The sequence below is a fragment of the Neopelma chrysocephalum genome, unplaced genomic scaffold (assembly GCF_003984885.1).
Source record: "Neopelma chrysocephalum unplaced genomic scaffold, ASM398488v2 Primary Assembly neopelma1_71, whole genome shotgun sequence".
Lineage (NCBI taxonomy): Eukaryota > Metazoa > Chordata > Aves > Passeriformes > Pipridae > Neopelma > Neopelma chrysocephalum.
Window position 1 is genome coordinate 14,184,640 of NW_020897731.1, and position 16,480 is coordinate 14,201,119.

The 16,480-nt window shown below is 39.7% G+C and overlaps 1 protein-coding gene across 7 annotated transcripts in view; it reads left to right on the forward strand.

Moving 5' to 3' along the window:
* TBC1D1 (TBC1 domain family member 1) overlaps positions 1-16,480 on the forward strand; it is a 106,744-nt gene that overhangs the window by 14,563 nt on the left and 75,701 nt on the right. The gene's annotated exons all lie outside the window — the stretch shown is intronic.

A 16,480-nucleotide genomic window follows, 5' to 3' on the forward strand; every position in this document is an offset into this window, starting at 1 on the left:
AAAATGAAGTAACTGGACTAATGTCAGTGCAAGTGAGAGCCTAATTTGGCTTTTCCTGCCTCCTGTTCTTGTGCACCTTTGGTTTTTTTGATTGAATCTTTGTAATTGTAAACTGCTAACACTCCTTTTTGTTTTAGGACCCTCGTGTCTCTTAAATGCTAACTGAAGAAATTAACGTAAAAAAGGAAGGAAAAAATCCAACAGAACAAATGAAAAACCAAATACATATTTTTGCACATACACAGTCCAGTGTATAAAGTAGGTCAAAGTTTAGCTGTGTAAATATTAATAGACTGTCCTGTATAATGCAAACAACCAGCTGTGCTTTGGATACTCTCGCAATTAATCAAGCTTTATGGGCATCTTGAGCCTTGAGCATAAGTGTGATGACACCAGCTCTATCCTGGGATCTCTTCAAAGGATTTATGTATGTGAGATCTTTTCTCAGGGAACTGTAGTGACCCTATCCCTAGCAGCATTATTCCAAGCCTTTGTGGGGCTCTTGCCAGACCCTAGAGTGACTTTGTGACATCCTGCATCACCTAAGTGCTCCTGTGTTCACCCTCCTTTTTGAAGAAATATTGTGTGATTTCCCTCAACTGCATGTGTGATTGCCACATGGAGGAAGTAATTTCTGTAATACCAGTGCTGTTTCCTGACTTAAAGTCATAGATAATGTCTGATCAAGGAAGATAAAATTAATCACAGGGTTTGTAAAAAAAGTTACCTATTCCCACTCTTACAGCAGCAACATAAAAATTGTATTTTCTTGTGATTTCTCTTCTTACTGTGACTTCAGCAGTATAATAATCTGTATCAGGTGACATTGTCCATTTTCAATTTACATAATACTGAAAGTAGCTGTGTGTTACTTGTGATGTCACGTGCACTTTATTTTAGGGTCAGAGTTCATAGCAAGGTTATTTATTGTTCCTCTTCTTTTTCTGCTGGGTACTGAAGAGAAATACAAAACAGTGGAACTTAGGCTAAAACATAATTAGCGGATTTGTGTTGGCTTCTCATCTGACTACTAACCATTCCTTTTGTCTTACAAGGTCTGATGCTTGTGGTCTATGATGTCAAGCACAGATAGTTGGAGCCATGAATACCTAAGTATCTTCCAAAGTTATAGTAGAGTTTTCTTCAAAAACCTACTGATCACATAGAGAAGAACTTCTTTACATATCTTCAAAGAGAAGCTCACTCTTAACATCTTAACCTAGTCTGAGTCAGCTTTTGGTGGCCTTGTACTCTCTGGTTGCTGATTTGCACATTCCCACCTTTTCCCCTATCCTTTACACTGTGGTATCATTCAGTGAGGTGTTTCAGAGCACTTTAAATATTCCAAAGGAATTTATCAGAAAAGTGATAAAATTTCAATGAAATCAGCATCCTAACACAATCTCAGTTTCATGTGCACCTTTCTGAGAGTCGGGGGGAAGCAAGGCCATGCTATCTAGAAGAGAGGGAAAGTTGGGCTTTGGGTCCCTGATTCATTCAGTCTTAAACTGCAGTGGGGTTTTAGTTCAAGTGTAATATCTGATGGTACACTGAGGAGATCTAGTAGCTGTCCTCTGTCAAAAGAGACAGTTTTGTTATTCTTTTCTCTTGTGATCCATCCCTTGGTGTACATTCCTGGTGTTTTCCCTTGTGCTGGCATTGATGTTTGTCTAGCTCTGTGTTGAACTGCTTTAGGGCCTAAGGTAAAAAAATTAATTTCATTCTGCTCCAAAACCAACTTGATGCACCTTGATAGATCACCTTAAATTTTTAAATGTTTTAAATGTTTTGTCAAATTTCAAGCTGACATGAATTTGGAAACTAAAGTGAATGTAAAGTAATTCAGGGCAGATTTTTCCTGGTGCTTTCATAGATAGTGGAAGTAGAGTGCACCAGGAATATTCCAAAGGGATTGGGCTGTGCAGCAGGAAACCTGATGTTCTTTCTTTATATAATGACGTAGATCTTAAAAGTACGACTATGAGGATAGAGGTGCACAGGGAGACTTTCAGGCTTCCCTGACTTCTGTACACAGAGCCACTTAGACAATATGTCACCAACTTTGAAGTCTGTTTTGCTAGCATTGTGTGAGAAGAAATAAAAGGTGGAGTATCCTTACTCTAAAAAGACATAAATATAATGGAAACAATCTGTGTGCTAGAAAATATCTTCTTACAGTCTTGTGTCTGCTCCTGTTATGATCATGGGAATGGAAGGCTTTTAGTGCACTTCCATTATTTGCACCTAATTATCTTAAAATTACTAGTGAGCCTGCCCCTGAGGGGTTGAATGTGTTGTGAAATACTGTCGTGTGACAATTTCTCAATTTTTGCGGCTTCAACCTCACTACGGCACTAACTTTCTGGTGCTCATCCTGTGCTTTATTTATTTCATTTTTGCAGCTGGAATAATTTCTCTCTGCTCTGCTGAGCAATACCCTCACCAAGAAATAAGGTAACCTTCTGTGACCAACTTCTTAAACTCTGCTAGAGTTTGGTGGTGCTGTATTCTTCAAATTTGATTGAAAAACTCAAAGGTAACTTAATGTGAAAGATGAATGTGAAAATTTGAGAATTTGGTGAATCCACACAGTTCTCAAAGTACAATGTGGGCCTTCAAATGAGAGACTATGTCCATCCATGCATTACCCAAGCACTAATATTATATTCCTCAGCTTCACAAATTGTAACAAATACAGAATAGGTAACAGCAAAGTTATTCAGCTCACCTTACTGTAGTGTAGTAAAGTCTGAGCTCTGCAAACACGCTGGGTCCCCTCATCGCCTTCCAGCCTAGTCAGTCCTACAGCTTCAAACAAAGGCACAGCCAGCAGAAAGTCCTGGGCAAATAAAACAAAAAACCAAACCAAAACAAAAGAGTTGTGCCTGTGGAAAAGTTCCGAGTGAAAAACAGGATGAGTGCAGAAACCCAGTTGCATATACAGAATTAAGAGTTCAGAAAATACTATTTTTTAATATAGCAACATTAAATACAAGCTGAATGCACAGTACTATAAAGAAAAATAATTAACAATAGAGGAACTCCAATGTATTTTCTGGAGTTACCACTGCTGTGGCTTTCTGAAGTTAATTTAAGACTAGAGGACATTTGGAAATTTGAATGTGCCTCACTGATCTCCAAAGACAAGTTAGAAAGTCTAATCCAGATTCAATACATGGTTTTATTTTTGTTTAATTAATTACCGCTCCTAAGTAATATGAAGTATGCACAGTTGTGATGTTTTTCAATTAATTTTGTGGATACATGGTGCAATGATAGTTGTATGCAATTCAAAGCCTGAAAGCATATATTAGAGAAGAACAAAAAAACTCAAATCCAAAACCCTGCTTTGAAAAAGAACAGTTTTTATTAAAAAATCAGTCTTACCTAATAAAGTGCTAGCTTCTGTGGCTCACAGTACAATAGCATGCTGAGGACAGTGTAATTAAGTTAGTGAAATGTGGGAAGATAGCTTTTGTCAAATACAGTAATAAACAAAGGCTGTATGTATCATGTAGGTTAGTACAATCTCTGCAGACAGACTCAAGAGTGGTTCTGGCACAAAGATTGTAGGACTGGGTCCTACATCAGCCATCTTTCCTCAAGGCTCATAAAACCAAAACCTTTCTATTTTCTGTGCTTCACAAGTTTATTTTGAAAGCTTGGGCTCACTCGGAACTACTTAAACATGGACATTCTTGTTCAGGCAGTTGTATTTTCTTCTTTTCAGATTCTAAAATGGCCCTAAAGGACAAATGCAAGCCATCCACATTAAAATATGAAGATGCCAATTCAAAAATTATGATACTGAGAAAATCACCTTCCTGAAATAGCTCCTTATTTTTCCATGCAGGCAGCTTTTCAGTTAGAGCTTTGCCTTCCCTGGGCTGACATTTATGCTGTGCCCCCAAGGTCATCAGATGGGGGCTCTTTGACTGTAGTGGAGCAGAAAACCAAAGCAGAATAGGCACATATAACCACTGTATTTACTGTAGCAGCACAGTCTCCTATCCTGTTATATGTCAAAGTGAATAATGGTAGAAAATCACTGTCGTAAAATCAGTGCTTTCCCTTGCCCGCTGTAGGCACAGTTGTTCTGTATTTCTGTTTTTTTTACCCTCTTTGTGGACATCAAGTTATGGGAAGGGCTGTGGGAAATATTTTCCTAAGGAATGATTTGTGTGACTGGACAAATACAGGCTTAAATGGATATGTGTGTCTGCCCTAAAGGTTGATCATCGAGGATCTGATACAAGGATTGAGTGGATAATGCCAGTTTATACTTGGTTTGTCCTTTGGTATGAAATTGCTAGTTGATGTGGACTTCTCCTTTCTTTCCCACCCTCCCCCCACTTTTCCCAGAGTGACAGTAATTGAGATGTATTGCTGGTCATAAAAACAGCCTCACTGCTGGTAATTCCTCATGCATTGGGTTAAGTTTGATCCTTCTGCATAACTGATTGAATGCTTTTCATTTGCAAGCTTCTTGTTTCAACCTTTAAAAGAACCTCACAACACTAACTTCACTCATGCAAAATGTGCTTAAAAAATTGTATTCTTTGTAATCCTGATGTATTGTGGCTTGTTGAGTTGCTTTGGTGGTTATATGCTGTGCTACTAATCATAACATAAAGAACTTGCACAGAAAGAGAGAATAAAAGTTGAATTTTATAACTCCTAATTTGATATTTCTGTAGGCAACATTCAACACGAAGGTGTAAAATAGAGCTTGCAGCTAATATCTGCTAGTGTATTTTACATCTAAATCTGTGGCTAACTGAAATGGAGGTGTTTCTTTGAGAGCCTAGAAAGCAAATGGTACATAAATCTTATTTCTGAGTCTTTGAAGCTGAAAATGTATATGCCCTTTAAATTATAGAATATGCTGAATTGAAAGGGACCCGCAAGGATCCCCTTGGTCAACTAAGTGGGTTACCTTGTCATAAAAGGAAATCAGGTTGGATAAGCAGGACTTTCCCCTCACGAAGCCGTCCTGGCTGTGACCAATGACTGTGTTGTCCTTCAAGTGTTTTTCAATACTTCCCGGAATAATCTTCTCCATAACTTGACCAGGCACTTCACCTGAAGTGAGACTGACAGGTCTGTAGTTTCCAGGGTCCTCCTTCTTGCCCTTCTGGAAAATCAGGACAACATTCGCCAGCTTCCAGTCAGCTGGGAGCTCTCCAGATTCCCAAGACTGCTCAAAAATCATCGAGAGAGGCTTTGCATTGGCATCAGGGAGCATTTTGAGGATTCTGGAATTAATCCCATTAGGCCCCGTGGATTGCAGGGATCCAGCTGGAGCAGCAGATCCCACCCAATTTCAGGGTTGACTGGGAGTTGATCATTCTCACAGTCATGGTCCTCCAGCCCAGGGCACTGAGACCCCCTTGGTCCATCATCTGTGTTGAAGACAGAGACAAAGAATGTGTTAAACACCCCTGCCTTGTCTTTGTCCCTGTTTGTGAGGTAGCGGGCCAATGATATTTCTATACTTCTATTGCTATTAATATATATGAAAAAACTCTTTTTATTGTCTCCTACATTTCTCGCCAACTTCAACTCCAGCTGAATTTTCTCCCTACAGCGGCAAGCAGAATCTCTGTATTCTTCCCATGCTTGTAGATACTTCTTGGTTAGCACCTAAAATATCTAATACATTATTCTGCTTGGTTTTATCCTCAGATTTTTTTCAGTGACACTTATGTTGTTCATATAGGGAAAATTAGTTTCCAGTATTTGTAATGAATTCATTTAGAAAGATTTTTAATGAAACAGAACCACTTTTAAAACTAGACAACAAACAATATTAGAATACATTAACATTCAAGATTATTAACATAGTTGATTCAACTCCATTGTTAGGAAAATTGGGTTTCTTTTCTTGATTAAAAATACAAATAGAAGTATGACATGTCTATGAAGCTATAGTGTACTAAAGTCTGAAGAAGAACAAAGTGCCACTCATGACTTTTGATTCTCTGCGAACTATGAAAACCGTGTCTTAATGTGCATCTCCAAGTACAAATAGCTTTGGTCCCTGCAGAGTTCTCTAACTGAAGCTGAGTTCAGGCAATATATCTAGTTGTGTTATGATGTTAGGGCCACCTCAGTCTGACCTGCAGTTGAGCAGCAATGAGATACTGTAATTTTCCTGATACAAGTGCATATTTCAAAATGACACGATAATGGGCAGTGATACACTGGAATGAGGCACTCTGATTCCCAAAACAGGACTTGGGATTTAGGAGAGGAAGCAGTTTCTTCTGCAGAGCTTTCTGAAGTATTTCTGCTTCTGTGCAGCACTGCACAGTAACATTCCTTCCAATAACATTTTCGTACTTAGTCAGACCCTTAGGAAGTTCTTCTAATTGCAGGAGGCAAACTTCATTATTCTTAAAAGGGATTAGTCCCCAGAGTACCTAACTCCTTTTGTTCCCCCCCTTCCCTTCGCAAGTTCGCAGATTCACAAGGGTTTAAGATGAGGTGTTTAAGTGCCACTTAGTGGCTGTCCAGAGCAAATGTAAGGTACCGCGAACGGTTTTCACCTCTCCAAAGCTTTACCTCAGCCAGAGAATTCCTCACCCTAACATGAAGATACTGAAGGGTTAATCTAAAACTGGTTGAAATCAATTAAAAGATCCTGGTGGGCTTTCCATAAGAAATTCAGTACTGTCACTATTTTACTTTTTTTTCCAAATTGTCCTATTGAAGTTCTGTTTGGGTTTTCCTAGTGGTTTTGGGGGGGGATTTGGATTTTTTTCCAATATTTTTGTAATAAATGCCTGTAAAAGTATTGGAACAAGTTGGTATTTTACTATGCAGTACAAGAAGCACCAGTAAGTAAAGTCTGTAGAAGTGTTTCTGGAGTTTATTCTTAGGTATTAAAATTTGCAAACCAAGACGTGCTTAACTGGGATGTTTGCCATCAGCCCATGTTCTGGGATGTTTCAGTTCCCCTGAGTAGAGTATCTGACAGATGTGAAAACATTAGCTCTCAGTCATGTGAGCTTGCTATATGCTTGTATGTGGGTAAGGACAAAAGTTTCTCTTTAGAAACTTGTGAGGCTTACGGATATTGTTTACATGTATGTTACTAACTCCATACTGAACTAGATACATCCAGGGGACAACAAGGCTCAGAGTGCATGCATTGCATGCATGCAGGCTTCCTCTTTAGTGGGAGAACATTTTCAGTGGGTATTCTGCAGGGAGTTTGTGTACTACAGAATGCATGCTTCAAGTTTTTCTTTAAAATGAAGTTGTCTTTTTTTGTCTTCTATTTCAATTTTTGTGTTTAATAGACTATCCATGTGCCAGCTAGGATTGGAAGAGTCAGAAAGGTTCCCAGGAATCTCAAACAAACAAAACACAAATTTCTATTACATTTCTTATCAAGTTACAGAATGCATACTGTCTTGGGATAAATCCCTTCACACAAGTTGAGACTATGCACTTCCAACAAGCCATATAAAAACCACATATATGACAAATTTTCCTTAGCCAGATAACCCTCAGTGACCTGACTTTTACATACATACACTTGCAGAGGCATGTCAGCCTGTTCTGGAAGTCTTGATGCCGACTTGAGACATCAGCTGAATTAGACTTCCAGGTCATTGTCTTAACTGGAGTTGTGAGTGAAATCAAAGCACATGTATGGGTATGACATTGCGAATCTACAATGAGAGAACGTAATGCTTGATTCTTATTTTTTAAGCTCTTGCTGTTTGGCTGTATATTACAGCTTTTTGCATGTTAGGGAAAAACCTGGGAAAATTAATTATAGCTGGCCTACATTCTACTCATTAATTATAATTGAAACCAATGGGACACTTGAGAATTTAATATGTTCTGGATTAAAAATACTGTGTAATATCTTTATCAGTGGTCTGGATGAGGGGATAGAGTCTACCATCAGCAAATTTGCAGATGACACCAAGTTGGGGGGGAGTGTTGATCTGCTAGAAGGCAGGAGGGCTGTGCAGAGGGACCTGGACAGGCTGGACAGATGGGCTGATTCCAACGGGATGAGGTTCAACAAGGCCAAGTGCTGGGTCCTGCCCTTTGGCCATAACAACCCCCTGCAGCGCTACAGGCTGGGGACAGAGTGGCTGGAGAGCAGCCAGGCAGAAAGGGACCTGGGGGGCTGGATTGACAGGAAGCTGAACATGAGCCAGCAGTGTGCCCAGGTGGCCAAGAAGGCCAGTGGCATCCTGGCCTGTATCAGGAACAGTGTGGCCAACAGGACCAGGGAAGTGATTCTTTCCCTGTACTCAGCACTGGTGAGGCCACACCTGGAGTGCTGTATCCAGTTCTGGGCCCCTCAGTTCAGGAAGGATATTGAGGTGCTGGAGCAGGTCCAGAGAAGAGCAATGAGGCTGGTGAAGGGACTCGAGCACAAGTCCTATGAGGAGAGGCTGAGGGAGCTGGGGTTGTTCAACCTGGAAAAAATGAGGTTCAGAGGAGACCCTGTCACTCTCTACAACTGCGAGGTTGTAGCCAGGCGGAGGTTGGTCTGTTCTCTCAGGTAACAAGTGACAGAATGAGAGGAAATGGCCTCAATTGCATCAGGGAAGGTTTAGATTGATGTTGGGAAAAAATTCTTCATTGAAAGAGTTGTCAGGCATTGGAAGAGGCTGCCTAGGGAACTGATGGAATCACCATCCCTGGAAGCATTCAAAAAATATGTGCACATGACACCTGGGGACATAATTTAGTGGTGAACATGGCAGTGCTGGGTTAGCGGTTGGACTTGATGATCTTAGAGGTCTTTTTCAACTAGGTGATTCTATGATTCTAAAAGCCCTGCTCAGCTGACTTCTGAAGTTCACTTGTTCTTTGGGTCTTTGTGCTTGTGAACTTATTTAAACATGTGAGCTCAGACTCACAAGTTGCAGTGGTATCTGAACTTACCAGATTGGTTCAGTAAGAGTTCACATGTCGAGCCTGTCCGTCCAGCTATGTGCAGGTTTCTCCTGGAATGCCAGAGTTCCCTCTTGGTACTAAGAATACCCAGGAGGGAGGAAATGGCAGAACTGAACCCATGATTATTTTGTTGTAACTTTATTTTATATTTATTTAGGTATTTCAGTAGCTTACCTCATGTCAAATAATATTTTGGGCTTTATTCCTGAAAATATGCAAATTTTACCTACTCCATGAGTTTTACATGAAATGATGCAGCTATCTAGCGTTCTTTGTGATAAGATGTGGTTAACAAAACCTGTGCTGAGGGACTGCATTTGGTCTGCGTGGATCTGTGTTTGTGGATAGCTGACTCAGCATGTAAGGGCTTCCATTGTTCTGGCAGAGGAGCGGAAGCAGAGTCAGCACATGTGGCTGAAATGTGCACTGGTGACTTACAGTAGTATATCCTGAGCCCTTTGAAGCAATGCAGCTTTATCAAAACCACAAAAGAGCCATAAGGAGAAATCCTGCATCTGTATTTTAAAAGCCTCGTATTGAGTGTTATATTTCACAAACGTTTTTCAGTGTGTTTTTGAATTGACTTAAAACAACTAAATGTGCAATGTTGTTTGTAATGAAACCTGGAGCTGCAAACTTCTGAATGGAAAGCCAAGTGAATCGTGGGGAAGTGCTTTTTTCAGATTGTTCGTGTTTGAATCTTGGTTTTAAAGATGGTTTATTGCCATTTTGTGGCTTTTGTTGTTATTGAAACACTATGCTTAGCCAAAAATCACAAAATCACAAAAGCAAAAGAGCCCTCATCATTGGCAAAGATATGCTCAATGGGTTAATAAGCCCTGAGCAGAAATGGAAGGGGAGACATAAGAAACAGTAAATTAAAAGTGTGTGCAAGGGAACATTGCTGATAAAGCTTTCCACTTTCAAGAGAGCTGAGAAGGAATGTAACCAGCAGAGCAACACAGATAAAAATCCCAGATAATTTAATAAAAAGGCAGATTTATATGCATCATACAAAATTACTGTACATGCAAATTATTATATTAGTAGGTTCCAGTGGTATTCTCAATTTCTCATTACAGAGGAAATATCTAGGGAATGACTGTGCTGCAGCTTGGAACCAAATGGAAGGCTGATGATGAGAAGGGTGGTCAAGGGCCGGGTGGGCAGCAGAATGCACTTCTTAATTGACTGCAAGGGGCTGCTGCAGTTTTCCCGCCGGGGTTTTGTCCAAGACCACCAGAGCAGGGAGTCTTATGATATGAGGGCAACATTACAGAAATTAAAATTTCTTCAGCTTGGTTCTGAAAAAGAACAGGACACGATGGTATTTGTTTCCTCTTTTTGTTATCTATGTTTAAAATGGATAAGGATATAGTACCAACTTGGCTCTGATTTTAGTGGGGGCAGGATTGGATCCTTCTCAAATGAATAGCTTTTATGCACAGATGCTTGTCATATGTGAATTGCAATGTAGTTCCATTGACTTAAGTAAGTTCTGGACTTACTGAGAGAAACCTGAATGGATAGTTTTTATTTTTAAGGTCTTTCCAGCAAAACCAAGAATATTTTGGGTTGGAGGTGGAATGGTTAACAAAGTTTTATTTCAACTATTGAGGTTTTTTCAGTTTACTAAAATGGATGTTCCTTTAGAGTATGTGAACCACAGTAAAAGTCCATTAGAATCTGCATACTGTCCATGGAGATTGTGGCTGAATTAAATTATGAGAAATCAATGCTGTTAGAAATTGATTTATTAAGTAAATTGTGGAGAACTGAGAAGACTGGCTACTTTTCATGGCTCTCCATACTGTAGAACTCAATATACTTTCCTAGTCTCCTACTGTTGCAACGGAAGTACACAAAATAATATGCTTAGGGCAGTGGGACTATTTTTGTATTTATAGTTAAATATGTAAACAAAGAGCTAGGATATAACTCTGTAAAATTAAGCATATATGATTGCTTATTTTATATTACTCATTACTAGAGTGTTCTAAAAGGCTAAAGTGAATATGGACATCTTAACTAATGTGAAGTCCTGTTTAATGTAAATAGGTAATCATAGTATACGTCTCCCATAGCACATGGGGAATTGATAAATTTATAATTATGTTTTGATTTTAACCAGTCAAATGTGAGTGTCATGGTCTGCTCATACTCTGGTTTTCCTCAACACTTTCTAGACTTTTTTTACTACATAACTTACCTATCATTGGAAGTAGAAGTGCATTTAATTTTTTTTCCATTGTGAGGTAGTGCTTCTCCACAAAGGAAAGGAGATCTGTATTTAAATGAAGTGTCTTTCTTCCCATCTAACTTGAGTTAATCATATAAGCTTCAAGATCAAGCTTTAAGTACAACCTTTAATTAATTGCATTTTGAAAATACTTCTTAAATTTTAAGAGGTTGGGTTTTTTTCTCCTAGACCTGTCAGTGCTTGCCATAAGGAAGCAGTGGGAGGCTGGGGGAAAACAGTGCAAAGTCCTTCCAGGACCAGGTATCTACTGGCAGGGGACTTTTGATTCTCACATCTTTCGTATTACAGCATCAGAGGATTTTTAAAATAAACAGTCTTGCATCATTAATATTTTATAGTTTATCCAGTTGTGTTAGGGTGTGTTTGCAGGTGTGTGTCATCCCAGCCTCTGCTGCTCTCTCCCCAGAGCCGCCTCAGCAGTCTGGAGAGCTCAGCTAGGTTATTCCTCAGCTTGGTGATACTGAGAAGACCAAAAAGTACTGCCCTGCAGGGAGGAAAAACAGGAGGCTTCCATCTGCTTCAGCTACAGTTAAGACCTAGCTGATGATCTCAAGGGCTCGAACTGTGTGTTTGTCACTGCACACTGGGAGCATCCCCATTTGTTCTGAGCTCTGTGATCTGCTTTTGCAGTTTTCTAGTTTGGTCTGCCTGTGCTCCACTCTTCCTGCTCTGGTTTCACAGCTGCCAGAAAACCCTCATCACAAAACAGAATAAATGCGTAAAACCTCTGATGTCTCTGTGTGGCAATTCCCCACTATGCTCTGAGTTTCCCCCATTGCTCATTTGCCATGGTGTCCTTGTGGGTTTTTTGCATCCAACTATTCAGATCAAAGTGATCTCTTTACAAGTCTGCCTGGATTTATCTGCAGATTTACGTTGTGTTTTTTTGCTCATTTATAGAGATCTGGTCATTTGATCACAATTAGACCGCTCAGCAGTGCACATTTGATCTTGGTCAAATGCAGATGTAGGATTATGCTGGAGTGGAATTAGTTAGAACCCATGGTAAAGTTCCTGACACTTTAAGTTTTATTTTGCTGTCTGTGGGATGACAAAAAATACGCAATCCAGCATAAATCTTGCCAATCCAAAGTGTGCACATCAATGTTTTTGGAATGCATCATGGTTTTTGGTCGGATATCGTACATCTAGAAGTGTCCTCTTTTCAGCTTCTCTTCCTGTAGCCTATTGAAGGTAGAGCTGCTTTCCTCTCGGTCTAGATTCTCTATAACACTCAACCTCATACAAAGAGAGGTCCTTTTCAGGATGATGGATTCCATGTGCTTTGTTTAGTATGTTCTATGGTGTCTTGCTTAATTAAGGACTTCACCAAAACCTTTCTACTCTGAACTTTCTGAAGCAAATGCTAAGGGATTATCCATTCCATTCAAGATAACTGACTGATCATCGCAGCATCTGCTATTACCGACAACTGCCTTATAACAGGGCATAAGAAAAGCACAACCCATTTTATCAGATAGACTATTTCAAATTTAAAAAAAGAATGTCTGAATACTTCTTTGTCCAAAACAGACCCACAGGGAAGAATCTCAAGGTAATATTAGCCAACTATCACAGAATATTCTGAGCTGGAAGGGACCCACAAGGATCATCAAGTCCAAATGTTAAGTGAATAGTCCATACAGGGATCAAACCCACAACCTTGGTGTTAGTAGCACCATGTTCTAGCCAATGAGCTAATCTCAGGGTATACTAGGAAAGCTACTTCAGTCTTATGAGGTGTTTTATCATCTAATACTCTCATGACCTCACACTAGTTGGTCTAACCCTGCCTTCAAGACAGCACTTGCCCAAGAAGGACCTTGTTCTACTGTATGCTGAGAAACAGCCCTTGGGTTCTTATGCTTCTCTGCTGCATAGTGTAGGATCACCTTTCCCTTCACAGATCCCGCTATCCCTCAGTCCTCTTGCCAAGGTGCAGGATCCCAAATGAGCCTCAGCACCTGATAACCATCTTATGCTCTGACACTGAGAGAAGGGATACTGCTGGGAGGATAGAGGACAGATAGCCCATTACCAACACCGCTTTTCATTCCTGAGCAGAAAATGCTAATATCACTTGAATCAAAGTATTTTAGTAATTACAAATTTTGTGGCCAAAAATACCATTTTATATAAGCTAAACCTACAGGAGATGTTTGGAAGGGCTCTGCTGCTGAGTCAGTGGCCAGCAGTCTGGTGAGGAATTGTTCTCTTCCATCTGCCACATGGAGAATGAATTGCATGTCATCTCTGGGCACTGGCCCAACGTCAGCATTTTGCATACTTGCTACTGGTTAGCAGACAGCCGAAACACTTCACTCACTAACAGTACTAAGGAGGTTATCCAACACATTCTCATTTCTGTTTCCACTGAGTATCTGGAAACCACCAAGAAACTCATCCTATTTGCTTTGTTGAAAGCTGGATTTCATCTCTAGCATGGGCAGTGGGCTTCTATTAAGGATTAAGGGGACTTCACATTAAGGGGACAGCCACTGCCAGTCTGTGGTATTAGGTCTTGCTGTTGTCTTTCATGAAGGGACTGGGCAGATCTGGTTTGGTGTAGTAGTTCAGTTTTGCGATTAATATTTTATTTTGTATTGAGAAAAAGGTTTGCTTATAATTTAGCCAAAAGAAGTAACAAAGCTCACTCCTTTCTTCACCACATTATCTTTTCAGAAGCCATCTAGTCAGGCTTGATTGTCTTTAGATGGGATGAAATCAAGAGGATTCATTAGTCTTTTCCTTTGATGGATCCAGATGAATCATTTGTTGCATCTTGCATCAACAACAGTCAATGAAATCCTAATGAAGGGTGACAACTAAGTAATAAAGGTTAAAAATTGTGTGTGTTTTTAAACAAAGGCCAAATAATGGAAAGTGATAATTACTATCAGGTATATTTTTTCTTGCACTTTTTCTACCTGAATTTGTGAAGACCTTGTTGGGTACAGGGAGGAAAGAGATAAATGAAACTTGTAACTGTGAACATGGACAGAGGGGATAATTGATGAGAAGAGTAATTGCCAAAACATGTTTAAATACAATTCAGAGGAAAAAGCTTTAAATGGGAGGGGGATCTACTTTAAAACCATCACCAGAGTTAACACAGAAGCAACAGGAGTGGCCAGTTCTCAGGTAATACAGTTGTGGCTATAACCTTAATGCAAATTCTTGTGAGACACCATTTAGTGGTGACATACTATAAAGACTCACAAAAATACAGCCATTAAACATAAAGAAAGCTGAAATCAGAGGAGAGTGAGTCAGAAATATTCCTCTTTTGAGTTAAAACTACACCCTCCTTTCTTCTTAACATTTCCTTATGTCTCATATCTTTTCTTATCTCCAAATGGCTTCTTTTAATGGAGAGCACCTCGTTGGAGGAAAAATAATTGGAGTATTTGTGTATGTGCAAATTTATGTAGGACATCTCTAAAATGGAAAGGTCAATTTTCTGATGATGTAAGCTTTAAGTTGTGTCTTTGAAATATTTTACTTGCTACTATTTAAAAACAACCACAAATATCTTGCTAATACTTTCCATGATAACATGGAACAGTTCATCGGAATGAGGGTTTTGTTTTGATTTTTAAAAGATCATACACTTAGATAAGATGGTGTCAAGTGCTACTTACACTTTATGCAGTACAGATGTTATTCCCTGTCCTTGGATTTTTCCATTTACCCAAAATGGATATATAGTATTTTTGGAGAAATAGTTATCTACACAAGCCAAACTTAAAATACTTCCCCTCAGAGAAAGGGAAAGAAATAATTGTTGAGAAATAATATTGTTCACACTCAGTGTTAGAAAAATGTGACTCTGATGCTGCCACTAATTAGTGGATATACTGTCTAACAATGAGCAGCACATAATGAAGAGCATTCTGTCTTGCTCTTGTCCTCAGCTTTATGAAATAAAAGCAGACCCAGTTCTGTACTTCAGATTGTAATAATTCCAGTGTTCTTGTAAGGTTCCGAGTTTAAAGCCCTGAGAACAGATGTCATTTATTCATGTATGTGCTCTGTACATCATGAACAGTAGCAGCAGTGATAATTTCTTCCTCTATCATGCCAATAAGCCTTTAAAGACCACTACCAGCATGGTTGTTGGTCATATTTATTGGGCTTATGGCTAAGAACATCTGTGCAATCAAAATGCCCATGGCTGCTATCATAATGACAGAGAAAGCCATTGGCCATCCTTGTGAATTATCTCTACTTTTATCTGTAGAACGATAAGAAAATGAAACTCTATTCTCCTTTTATGAAAATCTGAAATGTATTTGTTACAGTTTTAATTTCAGAAACTGTAGCTTAGGTACAACCTGAGAAGAACTGCTTTTGTGTTGCCCCCTCAGCTCTCTGCAGCCCTTTACAGACACAGAGCCAGCACTAGGACACTCACAGTGCAGCATTAGGAGGTGATAGAGCCCTCTGACAGCTCGCTGTCTTATTTGCTTTGTATGAACTAAACCCGGGATCATGCAGTCTGTGGCAGGGGCCAAAACTGCCCCTTTTCTGCATCTATGAGCTGTAAGATTGGTTCTCCTCCTCCCCAGCCCATGTGCGTGGAGTTGCTCTTTTCCTCCTGTTTTCATTTAATAACACAGACTAGCGGAGCAGTGTCAGCTCTAAACCCAGAGATGATTCCATTGGCTGTAAGTGTGCATAAGTGTATGCAAGGCACTCTCCCAACAGAGTAGCTGTCTTGATGAGTTTCTTTGGGCAAAGAAAAGAGCTGAATTTGGCACTTAAACATCTAACTTTGAGCAGTTGAATTTTATTGCGAAGAAGTGCAGAATAGACTCTATGCTTTTCTGTTACGATTTTGCAAATGTAGTTCTTCATGTTGTTTCTATGAGGGGGTGGAAAATAAAGGGCTTTTTGTTTTGGGCCCCGTGGATTATTTCCTGTGAAATCCAAGCCTTTTTTTCTTTCCTAGTTCTGTGCCCTTCCTCCAAACTGAGGAAAATTAGTTGTTTTCAGGCAGCCCTACAGCCACTGAGTAGGGGAGTGTGTTCACAGGCAGCTCACCCAGAGCAACAACGGGAATGAGTACCTTTCCTGGCTGGGTGGCAAGGAACATCCCTTGACCTGCCAGAAACATGCGTCTACCATATAGGTGTTTTAATTCTCTTCTACGGCAGTCTGATTTCTGGAAGTAGAGCTGCTAGTGTGTGATGTCAAATACCACTAGTTAACACGAATGGCGAGCCTGACTGGAAGAGTAACATTTCACAGAGGTTTCAGATGATTTTTTTGCGCTATCCTCTAATGTTAGGC